Genomic DNA, 18971 nt, shown 5'->3' with positions numbered 1-18971 from the left:
CCTGCTGTGAGGGGTCAGAAATGAGAGATGGATACAAAGTTGTAATGTTTTCAACATTAGACATTTTATTACAATAAAAGTGTTTAGATAAAGGTGTCAGAGGTTGCATAGGGCATCCAGGTTGGTTTGGGGTGGTTGTGCTGATGTAAGGGCACAGGCACACACATACAGCAGTACCATGCACCGGACACATTCCACTAGGGGTGAATACACAGGTTATTCTAGAGACTACCCACAGATATAAGGAAAGCTCAATGCCTCTGTGTAAGTTACTCTCACAGACACAACACCCTGCATGCACATGGAAGGGGGCAGCAAGAGTGTCTTGTGTATCTGGACCGTAAGGCACAAACAAGGAGTGTACACAAGACAAGCCGGTGTGGGTCCAGCCGTAACCTCCAGCGGAGGCCCTCTTAAGGAACAGAATGCAAGACACTGTTATATTAAATACATTATAGACTACAAGTAAAACGAGACAAAGGAAGGTGCAGAGATTGCCTCCTACGGTATAGGAGCCAATCTCTGTACAAAGGAATACACAGGGGTATGGCTGCGGACACCAAACAACACTTACCAGACACTAAGATCCCCAAAAGGGAAACAAGAGTTCAGAACAGGTAAACAGGAACTAGGAAAGCAGAACACTATAGCATGGAACTGGCGCAAGATAACAGAGCCAAGGAGTTGGTATAAGGTAACGGGGGCAAGGAGCTGGTACCAGGTAACAGAGGCAAGGAGCTGGTACAAGATAACTGAAGTAAGGAGCAGGTACCAGTTACCAGGAAACTGAGGCAAGGAGCTGGTACAAGGTAACTGAGGCAAGGAGCTTGTACGAGATAACTGAGGCACGGAGCTGGTGGAATAAGGTAACAGAGACAGGATACTGGAACAAGGTCACTGAACAGGATACAAACATAGGCAAGATAAACAGAGACTGACTAATGGGGAAAAGCTGAAAGCAACGAAATGGCAGAGCAGGGAGAGAGGGCAGGACTCAGCCTGCAAGGCAAGAAGTACAGATATGGTGTGAGGCATTAAATGAGCACAGGAAAGGCAAAATAGTCAGCAAAGCAGAGAGATTCCAAATGGGTCACAGCTGCACAAGGTTCAGAATGCGATGCAAGAACAAGGAAGCTTGAGAGTGTGGCAGCTTACAAGCAGTGCTAGCAGGGAGGGAAGCCAGGGTGGAGCTACATGATTGGGCTGCACACAATCAGCCACAGGTGTGGTAAAAGGGAATCGCTGCAATGGACTTTGAGAGAGGGTCCAATGCTGACAAACACCAGAAGTTATTGTATTGAAACAGAAGCACAGTAATTGCCATGGAATCATGAATGTTGCAGTCCATTGAAAGGAGTCTTTGTGCTTCCTGTCACAGTGAAACCAGTGTGCATGCAACTCAGTTCTCTCAGTTCTCCTATCAGTGTCTCCATTATCCGTCAGTGAAACTTCTGCCTACCACAGTGTCGGCATCCTTGACAGCATCTCCATTGCTGCCGGCTTGTCAAAGGTTCTGCTGTGGCACCCGCTCTGTTTCTCCCGGTCACTCTCCTTCCTGGTGGGAAGAGCCTGCTTTCCGCCAAACAGTTCTCTCGCGTGTGTCTGCCTTTGGTTCTGCTTCCTGCTGCGCCCGCTCTGCATCTCTCTTCTCCTACTTCACAGTCCTCATGAAAAGGCACACCCTTTTTAACTATCCCACAGAGCTGATTGGCATTACAATAACTAATCTGCACACTGTTGTTTCTTCTGCTCCACATTAACTCCTTTCTCCTCTTCTTCATCCCAGTACTGAAGGTTTTATGGGAGTTGGAGTGCAGAGGAGTTTTGGACCCTTTAAAGCAATTTTTGCTTTAGGTTTTTATTCACATCAAAACCAACATTAACAGGAGATGTTAAGTGAGCATTATGTACATATGAAGTGGGAATGGTATTTTGTTTGATTGACAATATGCCATCAGTACTTCAGCAATTAAAGTTTCAGAGGGGACGTGGGGGGACTACTGTGTCTCTTCTATTGGAGTCATCACTTCCTCCCGATAGTTGGCCCCTCCCAAATGATTCCCCCTCATAATGCCACCCCCAGGGTCAGGATCAGGCAGCAGCTGCCCTCCCCTGGCCATGTGGGAGGAGATTATCACCAGGGAATTAGTCATGACTCCGTAGGATTCATCACAGCTCCCCAGTGATGAAAGATGAAGGGCCGGAGTCCGAGGTTGCTGCAATCTGTGATTCCAGATACCACACAGGTACCTTACAATACCTTGTGGATTAGAAATGGAACCCCCCCTGTGGTCGCTCATGGGAACCTGCTGTTCATGCTCCTGCCTTGCATTGCAGGTTCCACCGCTTACATCCTGGCAAGCCTGGGGGGATAGAGGTATGCCAGTGGAGGGCGCATGCTGTCATGGTACCCTGTTATCAGGAATTTGTTGGAACCCGCTATGCTATCCAACGTCCATAATCTGCAGTCTAAGTCTAGTTGTTTCACATCTCGACGTTTTTCCAACATGGCACCTATTTCAACTCCAGACAACACCGGGTCCGGAGTGTCGCAACAACTTGTTGCAGGTATGCTGTTTCTCTCTTCCTTGCCTGTTCCTGTTCCCGTCTCTCTGTACGATTCCTTGTTGAGCCCTGTTCGTTCGTTCCTTCTTGCCTCTATTTCCTTCATTCCTCTGCCCACTCAGCCTGTCCAGGTTCCGCTTCGCTTCCTGCTCCATTCCTCTCCCGTTGCTCCTTCTCTGGTTCTACCCCCTTCTTCACTTGAATTCTTCTCTTGGATCCCTTGCTGTGTGCCACCACCCTTACAGCTCTACTGGATTCCTTGTACTAGATTGTTGCTTCAGCCCTACCTACCAGCTTCAGGAGTCCTGCTCTTTCTAACTACCATTTGGCATCTTCCATCAGAGTTTTTATTCCCCATAAGGGGTTTCTCCAGTTCCAGACTGTACCCTGTTTTAGGCCTCTCTGGTACTCTGTTTACTTAACTGGTACCTGGATGGCCTTCTACAGGAACAGACCCTTTCTCTTCTCTCTGCAAAGTCGGCATAGAAAATGGTTAAGCCAGTCTCCTTTGAAAAGACCAGTGGAAGACAGCACCGCCAGCGAGATCCTCCTTGAAAAGAAGAGGATGAAGAAAATTCGCCACAGGGTCAGTGGTATGTTGAGGAGGTCTTCTCTCTCCCACTGCTGTCTTGAGTGGTAAAGGCTTTCCACGTCCATTGAGGAGATTTCCCCAGCCCTTTTACATTATAGGGATCATGGCTAAGCACCAGGTGAGAAGAGAGGAGGTCTCCACAGGAGAAAGGTGGTCTTCCTTTGAGAAATCTCCACATAGAAACTGATCATAACTTAGAGTGGGAGCCTCATCTAAAAAGTCAGGTAAAAGAAAGGAGGAATGTCTTTCCCTGGATGGAGAACGTGTCCGCAGCGAGATACCTCAATCGCTTGTTGGGGAACCCAGTCCAAAGGTTTAGGGTATTTGGCAAAAGATATTTGGCATTTCTTATCTAGTTATAATGCTTTACGCAGGAGTACCTGCTGTGACTAGTGAACATTGTAATGAACTGGAACTCCAGGTACCTTCAAGGCAGGAGGGATTGGAAGTTGGACAGCAGTGTGTGTTTGCCCTCTTCCAATCCTCCTGGGGTTCATTAGACACTATCTTGTTCTCCCTTGCTTCAACTGTCAGATTGCTCGATTTTTCAGATGGCATCCAAATCCGGAAGCCCTGGTAGTAGATGCATTTCCCCAGTGTTGAACTCACTTATGCATGTCCCTTTTTCTCCATGATAGTGTGGGTTCTGAAAGGGCAGATGTCTTTGGTCCTTCTAGCTCTGTTTTGGCCATGCCAAATGTGGTTCCCTTCCCTCCTCGAGTTGACGGTAGACTTTCTGAGACTTTTCTCTTTACTTTTACATCTGTTAACAGACCCATGAGGGTTGTTTCCAGGGTCTGGTGCTTCAGGTCCATCTCTCGCTCATGGCTTGGAAGAGTTATACAAGTTCTAATCTTTCCTTGGCCTTTTGGAAGACACTTTCCGGGTTATGAGGGAAGCATTGGCTCAATCCACGCAATCTTCTTACTCAGCATGGTCAAAGTGGGTGGGCTGGTTTCTGGTTTGGGGGTATCAACCCCATTTCTGCCCCTTCGGTGGCGGCAGTGGATTTCCTGGTTTCCCTTTTATAGGCGCTAAGGTTATAGAGTTGTTAATCATTTTGGGTCTACAATCTCTGCTGCCCATATTTTGATTAAAGGGACTCGGTAGACAATTCTTTCTTGGGAAGGAAGGCACTGCATTCCATTTGCATCAGGACGTGTCTAATTTTGGGATGTCAGGATGGTATTTCATTTGTTTCAGTCAAGGCAGGTCAACAATTTCATTACATTACAGCAGTTGTCAGCTAAGTTAACAATATTGTTAAGTCTTATTTCTATCAAGAGAGTTTCTGATGTTAAGGCTTTGGATGTGGACAATAGGATTTACACTCCTAACTGAGTGGCCTTGGTTATCACACATACAACTAAGTGTATGTTCCTGTTGGATCCGTATCCTTCTTTCCCAGAGGATCAGAAACTATGGGCCTCATTACAAGTATGGCACTGTGGGAAGGAATTGTAGTAATGCAGTGGTAACAGAGTGAGGCAGAAGAAATACCTCCATCAAAATGCTCAAGGTGATTACACCACCTTACCGTAAAACAAACTGCAAATCAGCAGAGTTTCCGCCAGTGGTAATTTCACTGCAATCCCCATGGAATCCTATGGACTCTGTAAATGAGGACTAACACTGTCAGGACCCAAGATTGGAAACATTGGTATCACTGGCGGTTCCGCCGGTGATCGGTCTAGTCCTCACCCAACATGGCGGCCATCATGACGCTGAACTTATATAATCCGGCTCCGCCCACTTTTCGGCGCGTTGTATCTGTGATTTCACTCTCTCTCAACGCTCCGACTTTGGATTATCGCCTTCCTGTGTATACCTCCTAGTCCTCATTTTCCCCTGGTTCCTTCCCTTTATCCCTATTCCTTACCTTTCTATTATCTCCGTTTTCGCTACAGTTTTTCTCTGCGTCCACGAGTGCAGCTGTTACATCTGTTGCGGTACCCTTCAGCTTTGCTATTTCTTTCTTTGCTCTAATACTTCCACTTACCTTATTTCAACCTGGGACTCCGGCCGCGAAGGTGCTTCTCGCACTGTGTTTCCGTGTCCGGAAACAGGAGCTTTCTTACTGGACTTTCTATCGGCTGTTCTTTCAACCCTTCTGACTGGTATTTCTTTCTTTTACAAACACGGAAGCGCTGTGCTGGTCGCCGCAGCATTTCTCAAGCCTTTGTTTCTTTTCTACCTTTGTCTACCTTCTCAGCGTAATACCTTCTGGCGAGTTGTTCCTTTCCATTTCGCCGCAGGGGGTTAGCGCTGCTTCACACTACTTGAGACTTGGGTACAGTAGCCCTTTCTAATTACTGTTTCCCTTCTCCCTTTTTTATACTTTCCTTTTCTACCCTTATCTCAAGGTCAGCTACCCCTTTACTCCGTACCTTGCTTTTTTGCCTCTTGGATTCCTGCCTTTAAACACATTATCTACGTCATCACCCCTGACTTCTTGGAACTGCAAATTATAGATCTGAACCATCTAAAGGATCTACCTTCCGAACCCATCTATGGACTAGGGTTTTTTCCGCCTTCGGGCTTTTTCCCTAGAACTGAGGCTGGCCCCCTGGGGTTCCCCGGGGATAGGTCCACTCTTCTGTCACGGTGGCCTCCGGAGGGGCCAGACCTTATCTTCACGAAAAGAAGGCCAGAACACAGAAAAGCAGGGTTCCAAGGACTAAGGAGAAGCCAGGCAAGTTCGAGACCGATCCTTGTGTACGTACATCGGAGGAGTCAGGTGAGGAGAAAGGGGAGGTGGACTTGGAACAGGACAGAATACAACGCCCGAACCCTAACATGGCTTCTTTGGAACAATATCAAGAGCTGGTGGCGGCAATGCAGAACCTCACAGTTGAAGTCCAAGCTTTGAGGACAGAGAACATAGCACTCCGACAGCAGGTAGTCCTACATAGAGACGACCGTGGAGATCTACCTGCGATGCCCCTTTCCTTTGGCAAGTACAATGGTTACCCGGGAGGAATGAAGGAATTCCTTGATGCCTGTGGTGTGTATTTTGCCTTCCGGACCCATGCCTATGAATCGGCAAGATCTAGGGTTGGATTCATCATTGCCAACCTCACAGGAAATGCTCTGGTTTGGGCCACTCCTCTTGTGGCCAGAAAAGACCCTTCTTTGATTGATTATGATCGTTTTATAGAGGGCTTCAAGGAACGATTCGACAGACCAGAGGTATTATACTCCTCCTTAGAAGCTATCCTGGATGTCGAACAAGGGAACACAGACGTCCAGACTTACATCGCCCGCTTTCAGAGACTAGCAGCTAAGGCAGACTGGCCCGATTCAGCTCAACAAACTATATTTCGGAGAGGACTCCATGACGGGCTCAAGGACGAGTTAGCTTGTGTAGCCCGACCAGTATCTTGTCAGGAACTGATGACCTTAGCATTACAGATTGAATTCCGATTAACAGAAAGACGACAAGAAAGAAGACGATTCAGGAACAATCCTCAGTCTCTCAGTCTACCGAACCCTTCTCCAGCAACCCGGACCAACGCCCCTTCTGAAGAACCCATGCAAGTCGGAACTACCAGGGGACCCCTTACACCGGGAGAGCGTAAACGAAGAAGAGAGACCGGGTTATGTATGTATTGTGGTTCCGCCAAACACTTATTGAGAAACTGTCCTGAAGTGCCACCCCGGAGGAAGGAAAACTTCAACCCCCGATCTACAGCAAGGGAAGTCTCGGGGGAAGTGCCAAGTACCCTTGCAACCACTCAAGAACCATGAACAACCCTGAGGAAAACAACCTGATGGTTTTCCAAGTCAAGTTATGGTTATCTCTTTCGAGTTCCATTGAGGTACTTGCTATGCTGGACTGTGGAGCTGCAGGTAACTTCATGGATGCTAACTGGGCTATAGAACATCACATAGCTACCAAACGTAAGATAACTCCCATTCCGGTAGAGGGTGTAGACGGTCGACCCCTGTCATCCGGTCCTATCACCACAGAAACAATACCACTAAGAATGGAGATGAGCCATCACTCGGAATATCTGGTCTTTGATCAGATCAGAGCAGCCCATTTCCCTCTGGTCATCGGTATTCCATGGCTAAGGAAACACAATCCCCACATTGACTGGAAGGCTAATAAGGTGAGCTTCGACTCACTCTTTTGTAAATCAACTTGTATGGGCAACATGGTTTCCTCCACTCATCCTGAAACAGAACCACTTCCTACACAGAGTTCGACAATTATCGCCTCAGTTCCACCTCGATATCACGAATTCTCTGAGGTATTCATAGACATCCAACCTCGTGATCTTCCCCCGCACAGACCAGAAGATTGCGGCATTGACCTAGTACCTGAAGCAGCAATTCCTTTCGGGCGGATGTACCCTTTGTCACTCCCAGAAAGGAAGGTCCTACGAGAATATCTGGACTCTAATCTCCAGAATGGGCTCATTCAAGAGTCGAGATCAGCCTGTGGAGCCTCCTTATTTTTTATACCAAAGAAGGACAGCTCCGAACTGCGTCCATGTATTGACTATAGAGGGCTTAACAAGGTGACGATCAGAGACCGGTATCCTATGCCATTAATCCGAGACATCTTGGAGGCGGTGCAAGGAGCCGTATATTTTACCAAACTGGATCTAAGAGGCGCCTACCATCTCCTAAGGATAAGAAGAGGCGACGAGTGGAAGACTGCGTTTCGCACTCCTTTCGGATTATTCGAATACCGGGTGATACCATTCGGCCTGGTCAACGCCCCCGCTGTCTTTCAGAGGTATATGGATAAGGTGTTCGCAGACATGTTGTTTGTCTCGGTGGTGGTGTATCTGGACGATATCCTGGTATACTCTCGGTCGCTAAACGAACACAGGTCACTGGTGAGAAAGGTACTCCAACGTCTTCTTGAACACCAGCTTTTGGTTAAACCGGAAAAATGCAAGTTTGAGACCACTTCCGTATCCCACCTAGGATTCGTTTTGTCAGGTGAAGGCATAGAGATGGACCGAGCAAAGGTTAAGGCTATCATGGAGTGGAGAGAACCCAACACTATCAAAGAGCTACAAAGCTTCTTAGGGTTAGCCAACTTTTATAGAAGATTTATACCAACCTTCTCCAACCTAGTGCTTCCTCTCACATCCCTGCTCAAGAAAGGAGTCAAGTTTGCTTTGGGAGATGAACAAAGAAGAGCTATTCAGACTCTGAAGGAGCGTTTCTCCTCCGCTCCCATTTTGATACAGCCATATCAGACTATACCATACATCCTGGAGACGGATGCTTCGATAGGAGCAGTAGGTGCCATCCTATTACAGAAGGCAGCTGATGACTATGAACACCCAGTGGCGTATTTTTCGAAGACCCTCACCAGTAGTGAACGGAACTACTCCGTCTTAGAGAGAGAACTCTTAGCCATCAAGTTAGCCTGCCAAGAATGGCGACATCTCTTACAAGGCGCAACCCATCCCTTCGTAATCAGAACTGACCATAGCAATCTCCGAGTTCTACAATAAATGGAGTGCACCAATGCCCGACATGCCCGGTGGGCATATTTTTTTCTACAGTTCGACTTCATAATAACCTATATTCCGGGCACGGAAAACAAGAAGGCAGATGCCTTATCAAGAAGTATCGGGGACAGTTCAGGAACCTACAATGATCATGACCACATTTTCCCAAATCTCAAGGTCTTAGCTTCCACAGTCTCTTTTTTCCGAGATCTGATACCTCATTATCAGTCCGGTGCAAGTCTACCCGCCACAGTCATTCAAGGCAAGGATGGACTGTACTATCATGATCACGCCCTTTTCATTCCCACCAAGGATCTCCAGAAGCTCGTCCTTTCATGGTGCCATGATACCCCCTTGTCGGGTCACCCGGGCATCAGAAAGACCTATGAACTCTTGCAAAGAGGCTTTTGGTGGCCAAAATTAAAGACTGATGTATATCAGTATGTTACCTCCTGCTCAATCTGTGCCTCTAACAAACACCGAACCGGTAAACCGCTCGGACTCCTACAACAACATACCTTACCGTCACGACCTTGGGAACATATCTCCACAGATTTCATCGTCGATCTTCCCCCTTCTGAGGGTATGACGGTGAGTATGGTCACTATAGATTCATTCAGCAAACTGGCCCATTTTTCAGCTTTTAAACAAATCCCTTCTGCTTCGGAGACAGCTGATATCTTCCTTCGAGACATAGTCCGTCTACACGGTCTACCCCAGACCATTGTATCTGACCGGGGACCTCAGTTTACGTCCAAATTCTGGCCTTCGCTTTGTCAGGCCCTGGGCATCAACAGAGCTCTTTCTTCGGGATACCACCCCCAGAGTAACGGACAGACCGAAAGGTTAAACGCAACCCTGGAACAGTACTTAAGGTGTTTCTGCAGCACACAACAAGAGAGATGGCATCGTTTCCTTTCCCAAGCTGAGTTCGCCTATAATAATACCCTGCATACCACTATCCAAATGAGTCCTTTTTTGTGCACCTATGAATTCCATCCCAAACACCTACCAGGGCTTGGCTCTCTAGCCACTAAGATCCCATCTCTGGACGGCGTGATACAGGAACTTCAGGAAGTTCATAGCCTCGCCAAGAAAGCACACCAACTCAGTCAACAATCACAGAAGAGATGGGCAGATAGGAGCAGAGCTTCCAATCCTACATGGGGACCAGGACAACTAGTTTGGTTATCTACTAGATTTCTTCCTAGATGGGTTCATTCCGGAAAATTCTCTCCCCGTTATCTTGGTCCATTTTCCATTCTCCAACAGGTCAACCCGGTTGCCTTCCGACTCAAACTTCCTGACTATCTCAAAAGGGGTCACCCCGTGTTTCACGTCTCTTTGCTCAAGGAGTACAAGGTAGACCCGTTCCTTAGACCCATCCGCAAGAGTCGAGCCCAGGTATGTTCCATTCCAGAAGAATACGAAGTGGCATACCTAGTGGACTCCAGATACCACAGAGGTCGGCTTCAATACCTGGTTCACTGGAAAGGCTATCCGCTGGAAGAGAGATCTTGGGAACCAGTAAGCCATGTTCATGCCCCTAGGCTCTTGAGAAAGTTTCATCGCCTTCACCCGGGCAAGCCGGGGGTACCCCAAGAGGAAAGGGGTATACTGTCAGGACCCAAGATTGGAAACATTGGTATCACTGGCGGTTCCGCCGGTGATCGGTCTAGTCCTCACCCAACATGGCGGCCATCATGACGCTGAGCTTATATAATCCGGCTCCGCCCACTTTTCGGCGCGTTGTATCTGTGATTTCACTCTCTCTCAACGCTCCGACTTTGGATTATCGCCTTCCTGTGTATACCTCCTAGTCCTCATTTTCCCCTGGTTCCTTCCCTTTATCCCTATTCCTTACCTTTCTATTATCTCCGTTTTCGCTACAGTTTTTCTCTGCGTCCACGAGTGCAGCTGTTACATCTGTTGCGGTACCCTTCAGCTTCGCTATTTCTTTCTTTGCTCTAATACTTCCACTTACCTTACTTCAACCTGGGACTCCGGCCGCGAAGGTGCTTCTCGCACTGTGTTTCCGTGTCCGGAAACAGGAGCTTTCTTACTGGACTTGCTATCGGCTGTTCTTTCAACCCTTCTGACTGGTATTTCTTTCTTTTACAAACACGGAAGCGCTGTGCTGGTCGCCGCAGCATTTCTCAAGCCTTTGTTTCTTTTCTACCTTTGTCTACCTTCTCGGCGTAATACCTTCTGGCGAGTTGTTCCTTTCCATTTCGCCGCAGGGGGTTAGCGCTGCTTCACACTACTTGAGACTTGGGTACAGTAGCCCTTTCTAATTACTGTTTCCCTTCTCCCTTTTTTATACTTTCCTTTTCTACCCTTATCTCAGGGTCAGCTACCCCTTTACTCCGTACCTTGCTTTTTTGCCTCTTGGATTCCTGCCTTTAAACACATTATCTACGTCATCACCCCTGACTTCTTGGAACTGCAAATTATAGATCTGAACCATCTAAAGGATCTACCTTCCGAACCCATCTATGGACTAGGGTTTTTTCCGCCTTCGGGCTTTTTCCCTAGAACTGAGGCTGGCCCCCTGGGGTTCCCCGGGGATAGGTCCACTCTTCTGTCACGGTGGCCTCCGGAGGGGCCAGACCTTATCTTCACGAAAAGAAGGCCAGAACACAGAAAAGCAGGGTTCCAAGGACTAAGGAGAAGCCAGGCAAGTTCGAGACCGATCCTTGTGTACGTACATCGGAAGAGTCAGGTGAGGAGAAAGGGGAGGTGGACTCGGAACAGGACAAACACCTCCATACCACCAATTGTAATCCGACAGTAATTCCACCAAATGGAGTAGCGGTATTGTTAATTCCGTTTGGCAGTCTTCTGGCGGATATACCGCTGGAATACCGCCAAACTCACAATGAGGCCCAACATGTGGTTCGTTATTTACCATGTTATGCTAATAAGGCTAGAGCCTTTAGTCCTCTTTTTAGAAGGGTGCTTGTCAGGATATCTCACAAAAATAAAGTCTTCTGTCTAGATTCCTGTTCTACCCCGAGCTCTGTCCCTACCACTACAAAAGAAAGCACTCAAATTCAACAAGGATATACTTCGGCTGTTTCCTGCAAAAAGGGTCTGTGGTTGGTCTCTCTTTATCAAAAAGGGTCTCCTTGCCAAAATGCACAGTACAGTCAAATATCCTGCATGTCTCTTCAGTCTTTTCTACCCTCCGCTATGATTGATCTCTCTCTCTCTCCGTTGCTGGGGAGTTTGTGACAGTTTCTTGTCCGCCTCCTTTTCCCACTCGAGGACACTTTTCTCAAATGCCCACTGTGAGGTTTGCCTCAGTCTTCATCTCCACTCTGTGGTTCTCTGTATTTTACCCCATCCTGGGTTTTCTCCTTGTACGCCCACCCTGTGCAGTCTTGCTGCTCTACCCAACTTCGGGCTTCTTAGCTCACTGCTCGCCTTAGGGTCTTAATCGGTTTACCCTGTATTGGGGTTTCATTGGGTTCACCCTGCCTCGGGGCTTCTCTGCTTTCACCCCGCCTTGGGGCTGCTCCGATCTCACCGAGCCTTGGGGTTACATTGCTCTCACCCTGCTTTGGGGTTTCTCTAGTTCCACCCCATCTTGGGGCTGATTCGATTTTACCCCACCTTGAGGCTTCTCTGCTCTCACCCCTCCTTGGGGCTTCTCTGGGTTCACCTTGCCTTGGGGTTTCTCTGGGTCTCACCCCTCCGTGGAGTTTCTCGAGTTTCACCCCGCCGTTGGGTTTCTCTGGGTTCACCTTGCCTTGGGGTTTCTCTCTCGGGCCTTGCCGCCCTTCCCAGTTCCCTGGAGCCACTGCGTCCCTTGATCTTCCAGGCAGTGCTGCTCTGGAGGTTGGTGAAGTTGTCTGGTGTGGAGGCACTTGCATGACTTGTGAACCAGGCTCCCCGTCGGGCGCAGACTACTCTCGTTTCATGCTGCCTTCTGGTGGGACTTCTGCGTCTGCTTCCCTGTACACCCGTTACTTGCTGCTTGGGAGGCATTAGTTCTCCCGTGCTCCCGGCTCCTAGCTCGGCAGGTAATGTGAGGGTTCGGTGGACTGGCCACCCCTGGGCTCATCCCCTCTGGTGTACGCTCGCTCCACCCTGCCACACCTCCTATGAGGTTTTGACACTCTGCAGAGCTCCACTGGCCTCTCACCTCCTTCAGTTCTGATTGGCTCTTTATCTACCTGTCCTCCAGGGGGTTCTCATTCCCGGGGAGGACTGTGCATAGGGTCAGAAACCAAACCTGCCATTCTAACAGGAAGTTGTAAATTATCGTACAGTTTCACTCCCACGTGGTCAACAAAGTAATTAGAGTCTGGTGTTAAGGGAGGATAACTGATATCCTGTTCTGGTGAGTTCTTGTCCTAAAAGGGGGGGTCACACCCAGTGGGATCCTGCTTGACCTGTTCCCTAGATGGGGTGCTAAGTGTAATGGGCTCCCCTCCCTATACCCAAAGGGGGTGGGGTGTCACAGGGTTTAGATTCTAGAAAGAGAACCAGGCGTAGGTATTATCCCTCCCACCCACCCTTGACTTTATTCTTTTTCTTGCAGTGATTGTCTAATGAAGAGGAATGTGGCGGTCCAACGTTATGGTGGATGACCTCCAGAAGTAATCCTTGAATTAATGTATCGGATGTACTGCTTTCCTGTTTTAAGCAGTATTTTGAATATGTGGAATTTACTTACGGCTGTGAAAGAAAATGAAGGAATAAGTCTAGAGGGTGTATGGTCTCGGACTGTGACTGACTGGTGGTTGGGGGGGGCACCATCTTGTCTACCATTTTGGATAGGGTTATTGGAACGCTTTTTTTAGGAATTCATAAAAATGTTATTTACAAAATGTAAAACGTATTTCATTTCTGCTGGTTAAAGTAAATAATAATTACGTGACTCTGTGTCTTTTAATAGGATCTGAAAGATTTGGGAAAAAGAAAGCGATACAAATGCATTCTGGCCATACATCAGTGCCTACATTACCATGCATCTAGCTTATGTTACCACAAGGGGGCGTGCGTGCGACACATTATACAATTCTTAAATAACTACCATGTGCAATGTATACATGTTTAGAGATGTGCAGCGTTTGATCCGGCAGCAGAGATGTCCACCTCACTGAGCCGGAAGCTGCGCGTAAACCCTGAACACTGTTGCCAAGTCCGCGCATTAAAAGTCACTTTGAGCGTGTTTTTGCCCAAAGTCGCGTATAATATGTGTCGGTCGCTGGTCACAGATGTTGTCTGCTTATGTCAACACATGTGCATGTTTAATTGGGCTGCTTGACTGTGCAGCTAAACCCATTGCATTCCATGGCTACACAGTTCACCCTGGACTGGGCGTTGGGTAGCACGCCCTTCTTTTAGGAATTTGGCACTGTAATGGGACATTTCCACCTAAAAGACCTCTCAAAGGTTGCTACCTAGCAAATAGGCGTCCACTTACAAGACATTTAGAGTAACACAATCAAGCTCCATTTTAAAGGTTAGTAATGAGGTCTACTATTTTGACATTCAAAACATTGATTGCTTTATATGGATAGTGAAATGTCTCCCAAGCTGGGAGTTTGTGACAAACGTAATCTTTATCCAAATGACATTGCTATACAACTTTTAGTGGCTTTTAAAATGATTAAAGTACAGTGGGGTAGAAAGAAGGACTTTTTTTCAGGCTTGAATTATTTTGCATTCTGAGACTTCGAGTTCTGATATGGAAAATAAAGATACAACAATATTATTTTGACTTAACACATGTCTCTTATATGTACATATTGTATGGTTACTTTAATATGTGATGTGTGTATTTCATAAGTAAACTCTATTGGAGCTCCAACGTTTCCCATGATCATGCATGAGAAGGCTACCGAGCCCTAGTTTTACCCAGGGACGTCATTTAGGGGTCGCAACTGCGACCACTGAGGTCTCCCTTGCTGCCCCTGTGATCTCCTTGCTACCCTTAACAAAAAAAGGTTTTACAAACATTTTTTTTTTAATGCCAGCTCCTGTGCTGTGGCTAGCGCCATGTGGCTCTGCTTCTGGAGTGGATGGGTTTCGTGTTCAGGCCTCTTAAAAAAAAAAGAAAGAACAGGGGGTCCACAAGTCTAACACTTTCCGCAGTGACCACATATAAGAAAGAATAGGAATACCAAATAATGTGTCTTTCTGGAATTCTATACAATAATTGATAGACTCATGAAAGGTTTATTTCAGGCACACTTCAGGGTGTGAGTCACTGATTTAGTCTGTTCTTAAACACCTCAACTCAGCCTTTCATCCTTCTGAGGTCGATAAATGAGTACCAAAACAGGTTAGGTGATATTGTATGTATATTTAATATATATAAAGCGCTTAAGTGCTATATAATAACACATCATTATCATTTGGCCATGGACGTCTGCTTGCATTCACAGCAATTTGGTAATATGGGCCTATACACACTGATCTAAACGATACATATTGTGATCCATTCTTGTAGTGATATTGTAACCACATTTTTCGTAGTGTACTTAGGAACAATGATATGTGATGCCACTTCCTGTTTTGTCAAGGGGTGAAAGGTCATGTTCCATCGCTTCCCGCGATATCACTTTGGGGTGGGGTCAAATTACATTATTTCCTGTGATGTCATCAGAGGTCAAGGGTCGTGTGATGTCACTTCCGCTACCCCTAGCAATTTGATGAAATGACGTCCCTGGTTTTACCTTTGAATTCTGGGACTTGTAGTTTGTCTTTCCCATTAGAAATGTAGGAAATGTGCAAATCCCGGATTTCCACACAAAAACAGGACTGGGTGGCCTTCTCCCGCATGGCCACAGGAAACTGGAGAGCCCTGCTCTATAAGAAAGCATTATTGGAGGCACTGAAATCCAAAATGTAAATATTTGTACCAAGTGAAAGTTGTATAGTATATGTTCAAGTACCTAAACGGTACAGTGTGTTACATTACCAGCTTGACTGCTTAACCATAGGGTATGATCCTGGGCAAAGAATGTGATCTATTCTAGCATAGAGGACTGACCTCAGCAGAGCCAACATTCAGTTCCTCCCCTGTTGCTGCTAGTGGCCAAAGTTGTGTGGGCCACCCCGAGTGCTGCCCCACAGGAGAATGAGTGGAACGCTTTGTTATGTCCTGTAATGCTAGGTTATTGAGTCTTGTATAGCACACAGTGTGCCATTTTCACAGTTTCTTTGTGTTGCAGAATATAAAAGGTGGGTAGGGGGCTAAAGTAGGAGCAGGGAAAGGTTCCTTTGTTGCAATGTTAATGTTTGCATGATCTGAAAAGATTTGTGGTGTGTAAGTTTCATATATTTTGTGAGTTGTTTGGGACAGTGGTTAATGTGCACTCCAGGTTGGTAATGTAAATTGGTTGTGTGATTGTGGTGTCTCATGGAGTGATGTTTAAGGAGTGTGGAGAGTTGTGTCGGTGTATCTGTGCTGAGTTAGTGTGCTTTTAGGGAAATTTAGAGTAGACACGTCTTCGAAGAGCTGTGCGTTCCATTGTGCAACATGTGTTGTTTTGGTGGGGGAGTTGTGTGGAGATGTGTGGTTGGGTTAGGTTGGTATACAGAATGATTTTCAGGTGGTTACTCTTACCATATCTTGCTCGGCAGACCACTATGCCGGCAAAGATGTAGGGTCCATGGTTTCTAGTTAGTTTACTGGGTCCTCTCGTCTGACTCCCCACTGACTCCTTAAAGACACTCCAACTGTCTCAACGCTCAGTCTTAGATGGGATTATGGGCATGAACGATCAACTAGCAACTGGCAAAGCCAGCCATGCACCACATGCTAAGCATGAAAGAAATGATGGACCAGGGGGGACGATTCACAATCGAGCCACTGACCATAGGGGTGATGACCAAATGAGCAACGTACGAGGGCATAGCGGCCAAGGGCTCCCATGTCATGCATGACACCATGATACAGTCCTGGATTTTCATGTTTTGTGGGGCCATGCTTATAATCGGAAGAACAGAAATACCAGTCCAATCATTCAACAGGAAATGCCCGGATTGGCTCACTGTGCCACCCATGACGCTGGGCTACCTGGCAGCTATTCAAGGGAACCAAGGACCAGAGTGATGAAGGATTCAAAGAGCAAAGGACCAGAGGAGAGCAGCCTACGAAGGAATCAAAGACCAATTGGGTGACAGACCTAAAAAACATGGACCCAAAAGCCAACAATGCATTTTTATAAATCCCAATGAAGAGACACTAATTGTCAGAGAAATGCAACTTTAATCAATGCTTTTTGTTCTGACATGCCAAGCCTGTGTTCTCTCTATGCATGTTTGCATTATTGTTTTATGTTTCCTACTTTTAACACTTACAGTGTTTTAGGTCAGTGCCTGTTTTTTCAGCTAATTTGGATGGGGGGAGGCTTGTTTTGAAGGGTTATTCCGCTTACTTTTTCCATCCGACCTGAAAACACCGACCCTGATAGGTCTCTGACAGGACCCTTTTCAAAGGGAAGAGTCAGCTGTGGCAATCATGATTTGGTTCCTTGTTTTGTGGGCACGCTATGTCCTAGCCCGCCCCTCTACAGTGTGACTGTGAATTCGCCCTCTATTAAGTTCACTCACTACTTGGCAATCAATGGCGGATAGAAAGTGTAAGGACCCCGAAGCACATGGACATGTAGTTTAATGAGCCCAGGGCTCTTTTTGTAGTGGTGTCACTAGGGGTGGGCCAGAGGGGACACTTGCCCCCAATTTCATGATGCATACCCATCCCAAGAGAACACCCGGGCTGCAGTGAGCAGCAGGAAGAATGGCTCTCGAACCTTGTGGCACAGAGACTCTAATGTGTGCCCATTACAGATGTATACGAATTGACCTTTTCACAATTGATCGTAGGAGAATTGACCTTTTCACAATTGATTGTAAAATGAAGGTCAATTAAGACATATAAACGGGGGGAAACCACCCGCAACCCCCCACTCAATCCAAAAAACCCTGCAACCCCCTACCCAATCCCATTATATTATTTATTGCCCCAAACCCACCCCACACATATATAAAAGTAAAATAAAGGCAAAGGTCAATTGTGCAGTACGTCAATTAGGACCACTATTATTAGGTCAATTAGGACAAAAGGTCAATTGTAAAAGGTCAATTTAGGTAATACCCCCATATTACATCTAAACTGCTCCATGTGTTGATGCTACTGTGGCCTAGATGTTCCTGTATTCAGGTAGAAAAACTGACATTACAATCAATTTTTTTATCTACAGCGCTTCATGCCTGATGTGGTTATTACCAAGTTTAATGGTGCTCCATTTTTTAACCTCAGAAGGGCTGATCGGAAATGCCGAGATTTTTACTTGGAAAGAGCAGGCTGGCACATGTCACCGCTCAGCGTTTAACTTGCTCAGCTATCCGCTCACACTACAGTATGTTGTTTGATCAGCCGAGCATTTACTATGATATCTACCCACCACATTGTCCTGTCCTCTAGAGTTTTTTAATACAAAATGTAGCATTTATGCCAGCATGATTATAAGAAGCAGGAAAAGTCACATTCTTCCTGTTATTAGGTGTTACATTTTTAATAAGAAATGCCACCCCCAGAGTACTGGCATTACCGAACGCTGTTGATATACACATTTGAGGAGAATTAGTTGGTAAGATAGCTCAGCGCTGAGATCAATCATGGTCAACATATGCGTTCATGCTTCTGAGGTCGGCAAATGAGTATTCATTTCAGTTGGGTTATAAAAGCGTTAGATGTAAATCGCTTTGGTGCTGTATAAGTAACCGATTATTGATATAAATGCCTAAATGTTAGCATCAGTAATTCTAAACAAAAACTCAGAATTGGACCTCATTGCGAGTTTGGCGGTAATTCAGAGGTAAATCCACCAAATGACTGACAAAATCGATTACCATTACCGCCATGCGGTCCTGTGGGCTTACCAAAGGATTACGAGTGGCAGCATAAATCCCCAATTTTAGTGGAATAATAGTCAGTGGTAATTCTGTCGATTATTGGCCTTAGATTGGAGGATTTACCTCCAGCATGAGGCTGTTGATGGCACATCGTCTCCTGGGAAGGGGCGTATATAAAATATAAAAATATGTGTTGTGTTTTAGGAGTAAAGAACTTGTACAACGAAACTTGAACATAATAAGTGCGTAGAACTGTAATCTCCACCGAATTTTTCTATAAGAATGCGCCTACCACAATTGAACCTTAAGTTTGCCATAATCGATTGGTCCATAGACAGAGAAAAGAGAAAAATATCGATGAAAGAAGCTGCCAACAATGTATTGTTAAGAATTTGACATATATAACGCATGTGACTACTTTGTGTACGTTTAACTGATGCACTAGTTGCCCGTCGGCTTAAGGC

This window comes from Ambystoma mexicanum, chromosome 9, assembly GCF_040938575.1.
Source record: "Ambystoma mexicanum isolate Mex_15411 chromosome 9, UKY_AmexF1_1, whole genome shotgun sequence".
Lineage (NCBI taxonomy): Eukaryota > Metazoa > Chordata > Amphibia > Caudata > Ambystomatidae > Ambystoma > Ambystoma mexicanum.
This window is presented reverse-complemented; position numbering follows the sequence as displayed.